Raw genomic sequence first — 19150 nt, 5'->3', positions numbered from 1 at the left:
GATGTTTCTATCTACACTCATCCTAAGATGTGTGCATCTACAGACTCATCCTAAGATGTGTGTATCTACACACTCATCCTAAGATGTGTTCATCTACATACTCATCCTAAGATGTGTTCATCTACAGACTCATCCTAAGATGTGTTCATCTACAGACTCATCCTAAGATGTGTGCATCTACACTCATCCTAAGATGTGTGTATCTACACACTCATCCTAAGGTGTTTCAATCTACACACTCATCCTACGATGTGTTCATCTAGAGACTCATCCTAAGATGTGTGCATCTAGACTCATCCAAAGATGTGTCCATCTACAGACTCATCCTAAAATGTGTCCATCTACAGACTCATCCTAAAATGTGTTCATCTACAGACTCATCCAAAGATGCATCTATCTACATACCCATCCTAAGATGTGTCTATCTACATACTCATCCTAAGATGTCTGCATCTGAAGACTCATCCTAAGATGTGTTCATCTACATACTTATCCTAAGGTGTGTCCATCTAGAGACTCATCCTAAGATGTGTTCATCTACATACTTATCCTAAGGTGTGTCCATCTAGAGACTCATCAAAAGATGTGTTCATCTACACACTCATCCTAAGATGTGTTCATCTAGAGACTCGTCCTAAGAAATGTTCATCTACACACTCATTCAAAGATGTCTGCATCTGAAGACTCATCCTAAGATGGGTCCATCTACACACTCATCCTAAGATGTCCTCATCTACATACTCATCCTAAGATGTGTGCATCTACAGACTCATCCTAAGATGTGTGCATCTACACACTCATCCTACGACGTGTGCATCTAGAGACTCATCCTAAGATGTGTTCATCTACATACTCATCCTAAGGTGTGTCCATCTACATATTCATCCTAAGATGTGTCCATCTACACACTCATCCTAAGATGTGTTCATCTACACACTCATCCTTAGATGTGTGCATCTACAGACTCATCCTAAGATGTGTGCATCTACACACTCATCCTACGATGTGTGCATCTACAGACTCATCCTAAGATGTGTGCATCTACATACTCATCCTAAGATGTCCTCATCTACATACTCATCCTAAGATGTGTCCATCTACATACTCATCCTAAGATGTGTTCATCTACATCCTAATCCATCTAAGGTGTGTGTCCTAAGAGGTGTCCACCTACATATTCATCCTAAGATGTGTCCATCTACACACTCATCCTAAGATGTGTTCATCTACACACTCATCCTTAGATGTGTGCATCTACAGACTCATCCTAAGATGTGTGCATCTACACACTCATCCTAAGATGTCCTCATCTACATACTCATCCTAAGATGTGTCCATCTACATACTCATCCTAAGATGTGTTCATCTACATACTCATCCTAAGGTGTGTCCATCTACATACTCATCTTAAGATGTGTTCATCTACATACTCGTCCTAAGATGTGTTCATCTACATACTCATCATAAGATGTGTTCATCTACATACTCGTCCTAAGAGGTGTTCATCTACAGACTCATCCTAAGAGGTGTTCATCTACAGACTCATCCTAAGAGGTGTTCATCGAAAGACTCAAACTAAGCTGTGTCCATCTACAGATTCTGCATGCAATATGGCCATGCTCAATTATAATCTGCATCCTGTCCAAATTATATCAAGATAATTATACTGCCAAAGTTTACACTGAAGTGATTGTTAATCACGACCGACTGATCCAACAACATGCCAGGTGTGGCCAGCTTGTACCTCCATGCAGTAATCACCTTAGGAAAGGAGCAACATCCCCATGTTCCATCCAATCGTTTACAACATGTGTCGTTGCCTGGACAGAAATGACTAGGGTCACACATTACATCCTTCACTTTCTTTATTGCTGGACGTTTCTTGAGCCAAGGAACAGACACGCCCCCTGCTGCATTACATTTGCCATGTGGCATGTCACATGTGGTCCCATTGGGGCAGCAGTGGGCACCATCGAGCAGCACACAGCCTGGGAAGGGAAGCATTATATAACATCTCTCTATTCTTCAGTTGCAAGACAAGATGACTGGTTTGAGGTGTATAATGCCCTATATTGCATTAATATTTTTGAAGCCAACTGCATCATGCGGTGGCTGGTTATGAATTGTGCAGAGTGTTCCCTACATTTCAGATGACACTTCACATCGTGTGAGTCCAAGCTCTCTGAAAATATCAAGTAAAAGCAGAGAGCTGAGCATGGATCTATTACAAGATCCACTTCCCACAAACAACAGACTAACATCAGTGTGAGACAATAATCTCTAAGACTTTGGCCATCATATATCACATGCTTCTGTCTGGCCAGAGGTTCACACAGGTGTTGCCAACACACCACATGCTAGAGACCGACACAGCCATGAGTCTCACCTGAGGCATAGGACAGCATCCCCACTGGTGGTTGGCCATCATACAGCAGGTGTCCCCGTCCACACACTCATGTGTGGCATCACACTGGATGTCACCAACATCCTTTCTAATGGCTGATGTCTTCTCCATCCACGCTGTGACCATGCCCCCCTTCTGACACGACTTAGTGGCCATGTCACAGGTATTACCCTCCGGACAACAGTGGGCGTGGTCACGACAGCATACAGCCTACCAGAAACACATAAACATTGAGCACCATGAAAATGTTAAAACATATCTGTAGCCCGAAGTGAGACATCTTGAAGAAGCCTGTGGTCTCCAGTGAAATACTGTCATTCAGTTTAACAGTGAAACATGTCGATAACAAGCTGCAGGTGAGTGTGAGCAGAGTGTAAAGCTGTTGCCTGCAAACGTTGCACCAAAGCCAAGAGCCTTAATATACATTGTAAACACTGCAGCATGCTGTTCCTGTGAAGATCTGGGTTAGAAGTGGCATTCAATGCTTGTCGTAAGAGGCGACTAACGGGATCAGGTGGTCAGGCTCACAGACTTGGTTGACGCATCATCAAATCCCAATTGCGTAGATCAATGCTCATGCTGTTGATCACTGACTGTCTGGTCCAAACTCGATTATTTACAGCCCGCCGCCATATAGCTGGCATTTTGCTGAGCGAGGCATTAAAGAACAAACAACAAACTGCAGCATGCCTTGTGAGGATATACACAGTGGCAGGATATGTCCATTATGTTGGTAGCATTGGGCGACATCTGAATTCAAATCTTCAGCCCACAAATGCTGAACATACTGTACACATGCATACTGTACACTGGTCCAATCTATCACCTTATGTTGGATATGCCCATGCAAACCAGATCCAGCCAGATAAATTGAATGGTCCCTACCGTGAGATGTAATCATTCATAACTACAGCAAGACCATAAAAGACATTTAAATTCAAATATGTCGCCTGCAGTGCACATTGAGACTATCCAAGTTGCAGTTATCAGTGAGACATGTTCATGCAAGTCCATATCCATTAGTGAGATATTTACAAACCTAGCTCACAGTGAGATATGTGTCCATATATATTGTAGAATTATATGTAAAATGGAAATTCATGATTAAAACTTGATGTCATGAACATTTTTGTCATTACTGCTATTTAGAAATAAAATTCACAGTAAACTTCACAGTAAGTTATTTATGTGAAAATGCAAGCTTACATTTATAATGTCCAGATAAACCACGAAAGAAGCAAAAGCTATGGCGATTCTTTTCCATTTGTGACATGTCATAACATGCCCGTGCCTTTTTCCTTTATATTTTCATTTTTACGTAATCAGAAAATTATTATAAAAAGATTTTTTAAATAATATGTATGGTCGCCTATTTCCCGATATCAGTAGCTTTCCGCTCGTAACATGACACAACAACGGAAAATACCCCATTTTGAAGCTTCGTATGAATAACATGCGAGGCGAATCGTTTGATGTCGGGTATCGTTCGAAAGCTCTGAACATCAACAATATCACTGTACCCTTGTCGAGAGTATTTTCACAGTTGTAAGAAGCGATTTTATTGGATAAAGATTGGTTTCTAATGACGCTTTTTCGCCACAGTCTGCTATAAGGGTCGTGATTGGTCAAAATCAGACACGTGACCTAAGGCAGCCAATCATATTACGGCAATGGATACCGTCCTCGTAAACGAAAACTTTTAGATTTAGACGAAAGTTTTGGGTAAAATAATGCTATTCTGAACATATTGAGCAAGAAATCGCTACCTATACGTAAATTATGGAACTTATTGGACGTATCGTGCTAGGTTATGACCTGTGACCAAAATGCTTCATGCATATATTTTCGCATTAAACATTGTGTCCGAGCGTGAAGATTGAGGCGGCGAGAGCCGAGATGTCAGTGACTTGACTTACATTACATGATCGCACAAAAAGATGGAAATAGTAATTTTATATGTACGTTTGACAACTTTCATGAATGCTGTTGTTGATTTTATTCATTAGTTTATTCAATTTATTTAATGATTTCCTCGAAACATCGTTACTTTGCTATGACTACTGCATGTTGAATTGCGAAGATTTCATTTTGGCAACATTTTGCGTGCATCTACACGATATCTAATCGGGATGAAACTTGATTTTAGTTCCCGACTATTGAATTATTTTATTTCTGAATTATCGCCCGGGCGGTTATATGGTCCATTTTCCCCCAAATTTTCCCCAAATTTCCATTTTACAGCCCTGGGCGGCTTTCCGGAAAATCCCGGTACGATTTACATGTTTCACCAATAAAACATTAGGATTTTATTTTTTGAGCGGGGAAAATTAACTTTTATTTTTTTCTTATTCTTGAAAAAATTACGACAGGCAGATCCATAAAACAAGAAATAAAATTGGTCTGGCCTAATGACTCTTTGGAAATATCTTTAAAAATGTCTGGAGGATATGCCGATACAATCAAGGAGGAATATGCCTGAGACGATACCTGTTGGCATGAATCATGTTTACAGTCGCATCTTTACAATCACTTTCAGCAAATTCAAGAATTATTTTCACTGTGTCAGTAATTGGCATACACAGGAAATATTTTGACAGTAGGGTGTAGTTTAACATCCACATGACCTTAACTTAGAAAGGTTCGGTTCAGGGAGCCACCAATAATGAATTTCAAGGGGCCTTTCAAGCAGCAAGGTACTGCATGGAAATGGTGTATTGCACTGTATGTTTAGATAAATACTTCTCAACCTGGAAGGAATGGTCACAAGGACAGCGGCCATCATGAAGAAGCGGCAATCACTGGCCATGATGGAAGAAATAACAGACATCCAAAATTTTCTTGATGCGCTGTTGGTACTCTGTAGGCTTATTGGCATCTCCCAGGATGCAGTATGTTTGTCCCTACATTTGTGTCTCCAGGGGTCCTATCCACAAAGCGTTTGTAGCACTACATCATTCGTAATCCTATGATAAATTATACACTTATGACAGCTTGTAAAGCTATGAACGCTTTGTGAATCGGGAAACTTAGACACTTGTTCTCAGGGGTGGAAATAACTTTAAAATTGCTAGTGTACTCCGGTACAGTGGCACATGTAAAATCACTTGCCCTGATAATTTTTCCACTATACCGGACGTTTTCTTGTTGATTTTTTAAAATAAACAACATAATTAACATTGGAATATCAACTGGACACCGGTACAGTGTGATATACAAATTTGCTTGCCCGACAGAAAAAAACACTGGACTCGGGCGTCGGGCAATGGGTTATTTCCACCCCTGGTTCTGGTTAATAATTTGAGAACCTTGCCTTTTTGGCAATTCAGTCCCCTCAGACCGTGCATGTTCAGCCATTTCTTACCATCCAATCTTGAATCCGAGACCTGTGCTGAAAACATTTAAACAGTACACGCAATGTATTTTGTTCCACAGCTGCAGTCAGGGTACCTACCTCGGGAAACGGACAGCATGCATACTCCTGGTTCTGTCCCTGACAGCAGGTCTTTCCTTTGGAACACATGACCTCCTTGTCTGGACACCACTCTGTCCCCAAGACCTCGAGGTCCCCCTTCACCGTGTCAGTCCTGATGGGTTTAGGGGGGTGTTCCGGAGTCTGCTGGTGGAGACAGCCGACCCCGCTAGGATGGCAAGTGGCTCCTGACTGGCAGCAGTGAACACCGTCTGAACAACAAACCGCCTGCAGACAGAATTTGGTTTTAGCAACATAATCTTCAATAATTTATGGGTCAACATTGGATGGCCATATTTACAGTCAATACTTTACAGGCCATAACTATTTATTACCCACGTGGTCAACGTATGGGTAGTTGCATACTAATCTCGTACGTCACACGAGTGTCGTATCGCGTTGACCTGTTTCGTAACGACTTGACCTGAGATTCTAACAATTTGATTGGATAACCGATGACCTCTCAATTAGGTCTCATTCTGACATAACTATTTTTTCATTCATAACGAACACGTGAATTCATTCATTCTATAACTTAAATGCATCGTGGGAATGTAAACATTGCGAACGTTGCCATGTCGCTGTTTAATTGTCGAACTGAGACATTATATCTGTGGAAAAACACAAACGCAATGTTTCCACCAGTGATGTTAGCCGAATGAAGCAACTGCAAACCAAGAAACGGGGTGCTTTCTGAGAGCAGTTTACTGTAGGAGGCTGTATGCGGGCGATGACAACTGACATGCATCGTGGCGTCGGTTACTAAGGCAGTGACGTCATTATAGTGTGACGTCATGCAAATATTGTACTACAGTACAAAACTCTTCCGCAACCTCTTTATGAAACCGGTTTCGGTTTTAAACCAAAAAATAACAAAAATATGCTATTTTGTCAATTTAATGCATGTAAGACGTGGGTAATAAATAAAATACCACACTTGGTCTCATTACATACGAATTATACGCAACTCGTGACCTTCCTATGTTATCTGACCTCGCTTTCGATCGGTCAGATACCATAGGAAGGACACTCGTTTCGTATAATTCGTATGTAATGAGACCTCGTGTAGTATTCTCTATGTATGTCATATTTACCTGCAACATGGAAAGGAAAAAGCAACCATAAAATATTTGACGTGCACAAGGGGTGAAACGGTATACCGTGGTGTTAGTGGAACAGCAGTATTTTGCCTTCGGGTTCGGTATACCATAATGCAATCCAACAATTCAGCATTTTCGGTTTTCGTACCATCATTTTATTAACCTTTCTAAATGTTTCTAAAATGTATAGAAATTAGGGATGCCACAATACATTGATACATCGATGCATCGATACTTCTTCTAAGACGATACAATTATCGATACATTCAAAACTGTATCGATATTTAGTTTTGACAGTATCAGTTTAAATACCGGTATGTTTATGCATCGTTTACGTTTTGCAATTGTATCATCACGATCATGATTTTTGATGTTATGCGAGTTATAAATGATTCTTTTTCATGCACAAAGATGGGAAATTAGAACTTTTTAATCTCAGAATAAAAACTGTTGATCTTTTCATGGACAATTATAAAATATGAAATATTAATGTTCAAAATGTAACTAAATTTATGCAATAATTCCGTGAAAATAGGTATCGTGATATGTATTGAATCGTGACATGGGTATCGTGATACGCATTGATTCATGAAACTTATGTATGATCGTCGTGACATCCCTAATAGAAATCGAATCATTATTTTCCCATGTTATTGGCTCTTGTCATCAATTTTCTGCAATATGATCACATTTCATATACCGAACCGAAGGCCTTATACCGCAATACGTATCGTACCGTGGTAAGAGCATACAGTCTCACCCCTAATGTGCACAGATTGTAAAGTATAAGTGTCAGGTGATCCATGCCCAGCCCAGAACATAACTGACATTAAATGTTGTCTTCAATCATAAAAATTGTCTTTCACCAAATGTTGAAACCATGTTAAAACCTCTTTGAAATCTCTTTAAAAACATTCTGGAGGATAAGAGATACAATCGAACAGGAACATGCCCGAGACGATACCTGTTGCCATGAATCATGTCTACAGTTGCATGTTTGCAATCACATGATGTTTACAAGAATTATTTTCACTGTGTCAGTAATTGGAATACATATGAAATGTTTTGACAGTAAGATGTAGTTTAACACACACGTCTTAAATACCAGATGTCCTGCAATTGGATAGATAATACAATATATTTTCACCGACTGTATCATTAAATCATTGGCACTATTCCAGCCATATGGAGGCACTATTTGAAGCCTTAACGAGTCTCCATGCGAATTGAAGCTATGAATCAATCAACCACTAATGGAGTGGCGACCGCTTCAGTGACTCTGTCCACGAAGCGAAAACAGTTTTTGTGGAAGAATTTGAAACCTGTGAAGATCCAGGTTAGAATTGATCTTCAGCAACCCATGCTTGTCATATGGCTCGCGGACTTGGTTGACACATGTCATCGTGTCCCAACTGCGTAAATCAATGCCCATGCTTTTGATCACTGGATTGTCTGGTACAGACACATGATTATTTACAAACCGCCACTATGTAGCTGGAATATTGCTGAGTGTGGCATTAAACAACATACAAACAAAAGTAGAAACTGAAAATCAGCATTTCAAAGACACACACACACACACACACACACACTGACTGAAAATAGAATGAATTTGGAAAAATTGAATTTCAATTTGGGAATCAATCTTGAAATTGGGGGCTAAATATCAGCCTCTGAGGTCAAAATAAATCTGTGAACATGCTTACATTTTTATAGGGGCAACATCCAAACTGGTTCTGTGTAGTCTGACAGCAAGTGTTTCCAACTGGGCACTGGGTTTGGTCTGGACAGGTGAAGTTTTTGAATGACGGCTGCATGTGGTTTAAAGAACAGCGTATTACCGGCTGCTATGCAGGGTATAGCACAACACACCAACACCAACTGTAGTATCATCTGAAAAAAACCAATGCATTGTTGTATCTAGGGCTGGTTAAAAAGACAGAATTATTAAAAACTACTCATGTGAAAATCGTGTCATTGATAACACCTTACAAAAACTATTGAGGTGGATGTTTCAATCTACAGGCACAAGACACACTGTTATGTCTATATTTATGGCCTTTTCAAAATTATGTTTTGAATGCACTTTATGCATTCCACTTCTAAATGCCATTCAAAGATTTAAATTCGATCATCAATAGGTATGAGCACACTTATTTTTAGAAAGGCACACCTAATTTATCTGCCCTTGTGGCACCCTTAGAAACATTGCATTCCTATCCCTGCCCAATATATAGAGGTGCTCGGCCATGGCAGTAGGCTACTTGGATTCTCATAGTAATTTGCTGAATGACATAAAATATTAATGCTTAAAGTTAGAGGACATCAGGGACATTCCTGAAGATGAGACCCCGGTTAGAGCCAGCTATCAACATAGATGGTAACCTCCCATAACCCCTACAGCTTATAACCCCTACAGCTTATAAAAACAAACTTCATGGTCCAGTGCACTGCTAATCTCCTGCCTGTTACCTATTTCAAATAATAGACCAGCCCAAACCCTTAGAAATTAAGAGAATGATTTTGAAGATTTGAAACTTAGAATCAAACTTAGATATCAAAGTGCATAAAAAAGCAATTTGAAATTACAATGGCTTGTTGAAGTGATTCCACCCTTTATGTTGACTGAAAGAGCTTGTTTTGGAGAGAGACACTACCAATCCCCTTTCAGATGACGTAATCACAAGAACATAACCTTATTATGATCTTTCACTATTCATACATAATGTAATTTTTCAAGTAAAATTGATATTTTTATACTTATCCTGACTCATGATCTTTTTGCTTATCTCCCTTTCCCTTGCTTTTAATGGTAGTGGAACACTTGAATCCCTTGAAGTTCCCGAAGCGGACGTAAAAATACACTCACCCACGAGTTACCTCCCTTTTCCCGCCTCCCTTTTCCTGCGCAAACAGTCATGTGACCAGCCTTACTTGTCACTCTCTCCTGATTTTTCTGCCCATGCACTTGGATCTGCTGTGAAATCCAAGTGTTTCCAGCGGGGAGGTTGGGAGGGCTTCTTGTCATGAGTCAGGATAAGTATAAAAATATCAATTTTACTTGAAAAATTACATATTTTTTCTTATCCTGACTCATGATCTTTTGCTTATAGAATCCGACGGATTGGTGGTGGGTCAAGCCACTTCCTGGATTCATCAGCTGTCCTTAGATACGTCCTGTATCCCCCCCATGGGAACTGCGAAGCGGCATTTCCGAGATCCTATTCTTCCAACTTCCGTTATAACTCGGGGGACCACTTTCTTGTCTTACTTCCATCTCAGACAAGTTGAATCATCTTGATTCATGTGGCTTCAGATAAACTAGTATCTTCTTATTACTAGATATCTTATAACAACCCATAGATTATGATAAGATCTTTATCATAAATGAGTTGCGACCCCTTCACGTACAGGTAAGATCTTTACCCGTACAGGATCTTTAATCACTCATGCTAGTCTGTCCTAGACTGTGCGCATGGACTTTCAAACTAATACTTTTCCTTAGTAAAAGTTATCAACAAGTCAACGTGATAAAGGGTGAGATTTTCCAACTCAGCGCCTTTGAGGAACCGTTAGTTGCTGTGCTACAACGAGAGGCCCAAATTGGTGAATGCCTGAGACGTCTTCAGTGGCTATGTCTCGGAGGTAGTGGTTGGCAAACACTGTATCCGACTTCCAAAAGCAGCCCTCCATAATTGCTGATATAGAGCAATTTCCGTGCAGAGCCAATGTTGACGCCAGTGCTCTGACTTCGTGTGGGTTGGAAGCTCTAGGAGGTTCTAGTCCTGCTGCTTTATAGGCTCTCAATATGACGGCTCTCATCCAGAACGATATCGTCGTTCTTGAGACTTCTGCTGATGTCTCTGTGGATAATGGGATGAACAGGCGCTTGAATTTTTGTCTCCTTGTCTTAGTCTTTTGAAGATATATCTTCAGGGCTCTGACCGGACACAAGGATAGGTCCTCTATATCCTCTGGTCCGAGGATTGTAGATAGCGCTGGTACGTGGAACTGTCTATCTGGCTGACCAGGTAGTTGGTTCTTGGCAATGAAGTCCCATCTAAGTCCTAGATGAACTGCAGCATGTTGCCCGTGTCGAATCTGGTTCGACCAAAGTCCAGCGCATGTATCTCTGATATCTGAGCTGCCGTGGCTAGCACAAGCAGGAACAGAGTCTTCTGTGTCAGCAGCTCGAAGGTAGTCTGGTCTAGAGGTTCGTAGGCATCACTTGTAAGATGACGTAGAATTACATTCAGATCCCAGGCCGGAGCTCTGAACTTCTTTTGCTGGTCCTCCAGTTTAAAAGATCTCAGCAGAGCAAGTAATTCTGGTACTTTCGTCAACTTGATGCCTGTTTTCATGGTAATCACTGTACTGATGGCAGCGAGGTATGTAGATAATGTCGAACCTTTCAGATGTCTAGTCTGTCTAAGATGACACAGGTATTCCGCCACTTGAGGATGAGTAGCTTTCATAGCAATGAAGCCTTTCCGCCTTGCATAAGTCTCAAACTTCAGCCACTTGTCATCATACAGGTTACGAGTAGATCTGCGTAACGCTAGCGTTACTGCCTTGGCTGCCCTGGCGGAGTATCCTCTTTTCTTCAAACATGTTTTGATACGGTCCACACGTGTAGCTGGAACAGTGTTGGGTTCCCGTGGACTTGCTTGGTGTGCGGATGTATGAGTAGGTTCGGCCAATCTGGTAACTTGATTGTTGGACTTCCGAGATCTTCTATTAGGTCTAGGAACCATACTCTCACTGGCCAGTATGGCGCGACCAAAGTCAGTTGTAGCGCCTGTGTCTGTTTGATCTTCAACAGTACTTTTGGTAGTAATATCAGTGGTGGAAACGCATAAGCGTTTAGTCCTTCCCATGATATGTTCAGTGCATCTGTTGCCCAGGCTTGAGGATCTGGAACTGGTGAGACAAACGTCTGTAGTTGTTTGTTGAACCTCGTGGCAAACAGGTCTATGCATGGGGATCCTATTTCCCTTATGATGAGCCGAAATGCTTCTGGATGGAGCATCCATTCCGTAGGTGACGGGTGCAGTGGTCGGAGAGAGCGTCTGCAAGCACGTTCTTGGCTCCGGGTATGTGACATGCCTTTATCCAGATGTTTGCCTCCTCCGTGATGTCAAACAACTGGAATGTGAGCTGTAGTAGGCTTGGTGATCTTGTAGATCCTTGCCGATTTATGGAGAATGCCACTGTAGAGTTGTCTGTGTGGACCATCAGCATTCTGTTGATCAGCGAGCTCGACCATAGTTGTAAGGCGTTGATCACAGCTTTCATCTCCAGCAGATTGATGTGAAGATGCTGCTCTGTTTTGGACCACTTCCTTGATGCAACTTGATTGTTGAGATGTGCACCCCAACCTTGTATCGATGCGTCTACGTAGAGATGTGTGTCGAAGGCTGGCTCTTGTAAATAGGTCCCTCCGCAGACGTTCAACCTGTGGGTCCACCAAAGTAGGTACCTCTTAAGATTGTCTGGCAGCAAGATAGGGTCGACGCTGTCCAGATGTTTTGTCAGGAACCGTTGCAGCGGCCTTAGTTGTAACCTTCCTGTGCGAGTCAAGTCCTGCGCCGAGGTTAGTAGACCGAGTAGACATTGCCATGTTCGTAGTGTTAACGGAGAGATGACTGCTTGTGGAATCATGGCTTGTATCTTGACCCAATGATCTTCTGGGACCACAATTCGATTCTGTGTTGTGATAATTCTTATTCCCAGCAATTGAAGATCTTGTTTGATTCTAACTCCAACTTCATCAGGTTCACTAGCCATCCTAGTTGCGTGAGCAACTTAATTGTGAAGTTCAGCTGCTGTCTGAGTTGATTGGCACTTTGAAGAACCTGTATGCCGTCGTCCAGATAACCGGCACTGCGTAGACCTCGATGCTGCAGATAGGTGCCGATAGGCTTGGTTATTCGTATGAATAATCATAGAGCCGACGATATTCCAAACGGTAGGACGTTCCATTGGAAGTGCTAACCTCTGATTGCAGTGATGATACATCATTCTTCCCCTTATATATGCAGGCGATCTGTGTTGATCAGCATACATCGAAGCGTTGTCTATTTATAGCAAGGCTGGCTCCAGTGTAGCATCGCAGGGGACAGGTACTCATACCAACTTTTATCAGCGACAACTTCCAAAATAAACATCGTTTATGCTGCTGTCAAGGCTAGACATCTATTAGATTCCCATGATGATAACAGGCCATAGTTGTATACTGTTTCCAAGGCTGCCGATGAAGTATTCCCCATACCACGGGTTTGTTTACAAGTCAGTAAACTTGCTGGTGCCTGCTCTGTCAGTGGGAGGCGTTGTCTGACGTGGACCAATCAGCTTCCAAGCATGATGTCACCGGTGTTGTAGCAAGTTGGCCTCCATAAAATCTGGTGCAATTAGTTGGTTGAGTAAAAGCGTGCGTAATTCTACGCCGCTCATATAAACCTCTTGAATAAGGGTTGCTCCAAGTGTAAAATCTTGTTCAGTGATATAAATCACGTATTCCCATTGTGGATAATATAAACCAGCATGACGAAGGAGGCTGTCGAGACGTATGTCTGTATGGATCTTGAAGAAATACCGATGTTGAATCTAGTTGATAGGATATAAAATCCTAATCCCCACGCTGAGTGACGAGTGTTAATAATATCATCTGTACGTCCGTTCAAGGATTCTTGAAGGCGTTGTTAACCTTAAGCCCTTTACAAAGGTCGCCTTGAGGTTCTCCAGTACTTGAGATATCGGCTTCATAGGTGATATCATATTGGAGTCGAAGTCATCAGCGTATATGCAGTACGTCTCTGTTGGGTTGGAGTGAGTGAGTGAACGACAATATCCGCAGGCCATCTGCTACCCGGTATAAGACCTCAGCATCCGTGTAGATGAAGGGATTCCTTTCATCAAGTAGGTTGTCGTCCGAAACTGAACCTATACAGGTATAAGGTTTGTGCAGGTTGTAGAGTTGTGCAGGCTGTAAACTGTAGAGATCGCACATGTTGTAGATCTTTTTGTTGAGTTATAAACTCTGACAAAACCATCCGTTTTCATCATTGCTTCGTTTTATTCAGCCTTATGGTAATAGAGTCGACGTCAACATCCTGCCTGTTGATGTAAGGGTTCGTTAACCCTGTTGATGTAAGGGTTCGCGAACCCTGTAGATGTCTGCGTTGCTGTTATCTGCCTGTAGATCTGAGAGTTCTCGAACCTTGTAGATGTCTGCAGCTTTCTCAAAGCTGTGCGTAGGTTAGAAGGTACCTTGGATATAGGTTCAATCAGAGGAATAGTCACCGAGTCAAAGTCGTCATTACGCATCTTATAAGTGTAGACTTCATCTATATCCTTAGAAGGAGACTCCAAGTTCAAACCATTGGCTATCCAAGCTGTAACCTCTGAGTCCGGGAAGACGAAGTCTGGTTATTCATCAGTTATCTCCTGATCGGTAGAGCTATGCCTCCGCGAATCATCCTTCTGCGAACCTGTATCCCTTCTCGAACCTCCATCATCCTTTCGCGAACTGAAGATTCCTCCCTTCGCGAACGTCTATCTTGAGAGTCCTCTCTTCGCGAACCTCTATCTGTGGATTCATCTCTTCTCGAACCTCTGTGACGTGAGCCTACTCTTCGCGAACCTCTGTCGCTAGATGTATCCCTTCGCGAACCTCTGTGATGTGAGCCTTCTCTTCGCGAACCTCTGTCTCGTGATGAGTGACTTCGCGAACGTCTGTGAGAGATATGAGATCTCGATCTAGAACGGCTAGGTGTAGGAGATGGATCCTTCGATGTTCTCGAACGTTGAGGGTTCGCAGATGTAGAACGGTGAGTAGGCATCTCATGTCTTCTATCCTCCTCCAAGATGACAGAGTCGTCCGACTGTGGAGACCTTCGCAAAGGTGTACGTTCGCCAACGTAGTCTTGAGACGTAGTTCTATGAGGAGTAGGTTCGCGCAGGTCCGTAGGTTCGCGCAGGTCCGTAGGTTTGCGCACGATGTCAGTAGATGAGAGGCTTCGCCGAGCCTTCGCTTCTTCCTCGAACCTACGTTCCATCATGGCCATCATCTGGTTGGTGAATTGTCTCATAAATTCACCCGGATCAAGTTCTGCGTTGATTGAAGCTGCTGCGGTGTAGAAGAAGCGTTCGCGAACGCTGATGAGTTGTGTGCCTCGACTTCACTCCGTTGAGAAGTTGGTGGTAGTTCGTCAAACAGCTGGCCTGCTGTGACCGTTGCAGGAGACGATCTAGTAGTCGTGGAAGTCGATTGAGTCGCCGATCTCGTAGGTACTTCGGGTAGAAGTAACGGGGGATCATCAAAAACGTCTACTTCATGCGGAGGTAATATCTCTTCGTTGAAGGATTTCTGATGCGTTGACTTACTAGGCCGCGTAGATTTACCCTCCGATCTGGTAACAGATGCTTTCTTCTGCGACGTAGAAGAAGATGACGTCTTTTTCTTAGCTTGAGTCGGAGTCAACTGCGTTGTAGCCGATCTCTTCTTGGCCCCCGTACCAGCAGACTGCCCCTGCAACGTACTCAACATAGCACCAGTATTATGAATTTCAGCAGTAGCAAGCAACATACGGTTTGCAGGCTGATCTCCTGTTTTATCAGCCGTGACTTGAGATGACTTCCTCACCCGATCCATGGCACGTCTATAGATATAAGACAAATATTGATTAAATTGTAGATTTGATAAATCAACACAATAAGTACAGCGCAAGCTGGAAGAACATGGTTTTATGCACGAAGGGCATTGGGGGTGAGGATCAGCCACGGATAACCTGTGCCTGCAAACACTGCAAGATTTCATGAAATGTAAACAAAGTTACATAACGATGAAATTATGACACAAATACAAATAATTTTTACAAATTTTTTACATATAATACATAGTAGTTATTGCCAAATCCATACACAGCGTAATTTTGAAGAATAGGACCTAAATAAAAAGGATATAATGCCGTATACGGGACTCCAGTGCTCGCCCAACCATCCACTTGGGCGAAAAGGGAGAGAGTGACAAGTAAGGCTGGTCACATGACTGTTTACGCGGGAAAAGGGAGGTAACTCGTGGGTGAGTGTATTTTTACGTCCGCTTCGGGAACTTCAAGGGATTCAAGTGTTCCACTACCATTCGCAAGGGAAAGGGAGATAAGCAAAAGATCATGAGTCAGGATAAGAAAAACTCATATGTTATTACAATAATCATGATAATGATTCATAATCATGCATTGTGATATGCACAAAACATATAATTTCCATTCTTTAATCTATAAATTGGTATGAACCAATTTGGTTGGATGTTTCTATGTCATGACAGATAAAGAAAGAGACGCATTATGTACAGTAAACTGGTTGCACATAGTTACAATTTGTTAATCATAGATAACTGTTGTTCGTTTTTTCAATTGTTATAAAAAAAACATATTTCAATTCATCCCGTCAATTGTTCTCATTTATGTAAAGTTTTCAAGCAAGATGAAGATCTAAATGATTTAAAAAAAGATGTGACACCTTAAAATAATTGGGTAATTTATAAAGAAAGACATATATTTCATTTTCATGCTCCTGCGACAATGTTTATGATATCTATTATTTGTTACATGCGACTGGTTTCAATAATTCAATTACCGTACTAATGTACTAGATATATATATCAGGCTCAATTAGAACTCTTATAATGAACAATTTACAGCATTTATACAGTTCCATAGCATGAGTATTTCAAATCATCGCAAGTCTTGACCTATTTGTTCACATTTATGCTTTTGTGAAGAGAGTGAGTCAGTTTAAGTTTTATGGCACTTTTCAAGCAATGGCAAGGTGAAGGACACCAGAAATGGGCTTTGCACATTGTACCCATGTGGGGAATCAAACCCAGGTATACGGCGTGATGAATGAACACTTAATCATTAGGCTACCCCACCGCCCCTTGTGTGAAGGCACATGCTGTAGAGTTCTGTTACACCACCATCTTGAAAAACATCACACTCACAGCATTCCTCGGCAAACTTCGCGATTTTGAAAAACACAATTCCTGATATTTTGCAAACAAAGAGTGATATATAATCACTTGTATTTCATATCATGGTATATTGGTTTACGATCCGGGTTAGAACTGATCTCCAGTAACCCATGCTTGTCGTAAGAGGCGACTAATGGGACCGGGTGGTAAGGCTCACTGACTTGGTTGACACCTGTCATCGCATCCCAATTGTATAGATCAATGCTCATGCTGTTCATCACTGGATTGTCTGATCCAGACTCAATTATTTACAGAGCACTGCAGGGTTGGAAATAACCCATTGCCCGACGTCCGAGTCCAGTGTTTTTTTCTGTCGGGCAAGCAAATTTGTATATCACACTGTACCGTTGTCCAGTTGACTTTCCAATGTTATTATGTTGTTTATTTAAAAAATCAGCAAGAAAACGGTTGGTATAGTTGGAAAATAATCAGGGCAAGTGACTTTACATGTGCAACTGTACCGGAGTACACTAGCATTTTAAAACTTATTTCCACCCCTGCACTGCCATACAGCTGGAATATTGTGACTCACAAAATGTGAGTGCGACGTTAAGCAACAAACAAAAATCGGTTTCTACCGCACATCTCTTGAAACAATGTCTCACATAGCGCAACTCACAGTGACCATGGTTATACAAAGGACAAGTAGAAAAACTGAGAAAGGGAGAAATTTACAATGAACCTGGCTTTGTGGCTTCATCTGGATGCAGGATAATTCAGAAATAAAATATACGAAATCAAACTAAATGACAAAGCAAAGTTCTTAAATACAGTCATCACCCACAAATAGGGGTGGGCGATAATACCGCTTAACTGCTATATTGCAATTCGAACTTCCCAATACGATATATTGCGGTACACTTTTCGCGAACCGGTTCTCCCGATATGATCGGTAATTTTCGTGATGTATTCAAAACTTCTAATAACATTTGTATTTCCTTTATATTATTATACATTAATAGTTTTGAGAATGTTTATTGGTCATATAATTGCATTTGTGTGACTTTTAAACCATATAAATAAGAAAAATAGATTGGTACCGGCACTCGCCGTAAGGATAAACAAACCTAATGGCGGATGCTGCTGCAGACGCTTTTTGTCGCGTTACAAACTTTAGAGCGAAATCTTCTATTTGGAAACATTTTCAATTGATCTCTTGAACAATTACATCGGACAAAGGCCAGTGGCATTGTTTCACACCCATGCAGAGATTTCCACAACCCGCCAGTTAGGTAAAATTGAAGAAAGGAAACAGTAATTTAATTACCTTAACCCACGTGTTACACTTTCAGCAATATATTGCAATACATATTGCAATACACAAACTCATATCACAATATATCATGCAAAGGGGTAATCCCTACTCGGTTTTGTCTCTTGGAGAACATTGATAGATATTGTCATTTTCTAATAATAATAATAATAGGCCATTTATAAAGCCTTTCCACGTCCACAGGGATATGCTCAAAGAGCTTCCTGAGCTCAAGTTAAAACTATATACAGCTGGCAGGTACGGATGATATTTATCAGTGCATGTTTGTACTAATCTAAATACAGTTAGCAACTCGGCTTTATTCACGTTATTAATCTTATTATCAGGAAAATATACTCATGCCAATAATGGTTGTCATCCCCCTCCCCACCCCAACCCCACACACACCTCCACCCTACAACCCCTCGCCAATTAAAAAACTTGAAGAGGTTGCCAACCATTATTGGCATGAGTATACTTCCTGAAGGAATCATTTTGAACAAATATTTGTTGAAAGGAGCATAACTTTTCCTCACTTGTTAAATAATGCAAACCTGTTGCTAAAAATATAATCATATCTTGTTCTTTTGAAAAACATTTTACATTCACAGGTAAAAACTGGTTCTTCTTCATACACCCATACCTAGATTTATTCATGATTTTAAATTATAGTCCGTTTGGCTCAAAAGCGGACCGATGAATTGCAATCTAACTCGAAAACTAATAAACATAAAATACTCAATGAAATGCTGATCATAATCAAAACATTATACCCACTCTGTGAGGTTTTTGCAGAATTTTTGTCCTAAAAATAAAAAAGTTGTTTAACAATCTATCATTAAAATATTGACACAGTTCACTATTTGTCACAGCCAGGTGTGCAGAGAAAGGG

At 41.3% G+C, this 19150-nt stretch overlaps 1 pseudogene; it reads right to left on the bottom strand.

The window, feature by feature from the left end:
• LOC124265021 overlaps positions 1 to 19150 on the bottom strand; it is a 126340-nt pseudogene that overhangs the window by 101853 nt on the left and 5337 nt on the right.

This window comes from Haliotis rubra, unplaced genomic scaffold (genome assembly GCF_003918875.1).
Source record: "Haliotis rubra isolate DU_JTF1 unplaced genomic scaffold, ASM391887v1 Scf957, whole genome shotgun sequence".
NCBI lineage: Eukaryota > Metazoa > Mollusca > Gastropoda > Lepetellida > Haliotidae > Haliotis > Haliotis rubra.
This window is presented reverse-complemented; position numbering and strand designations above follow the sequence as displayed.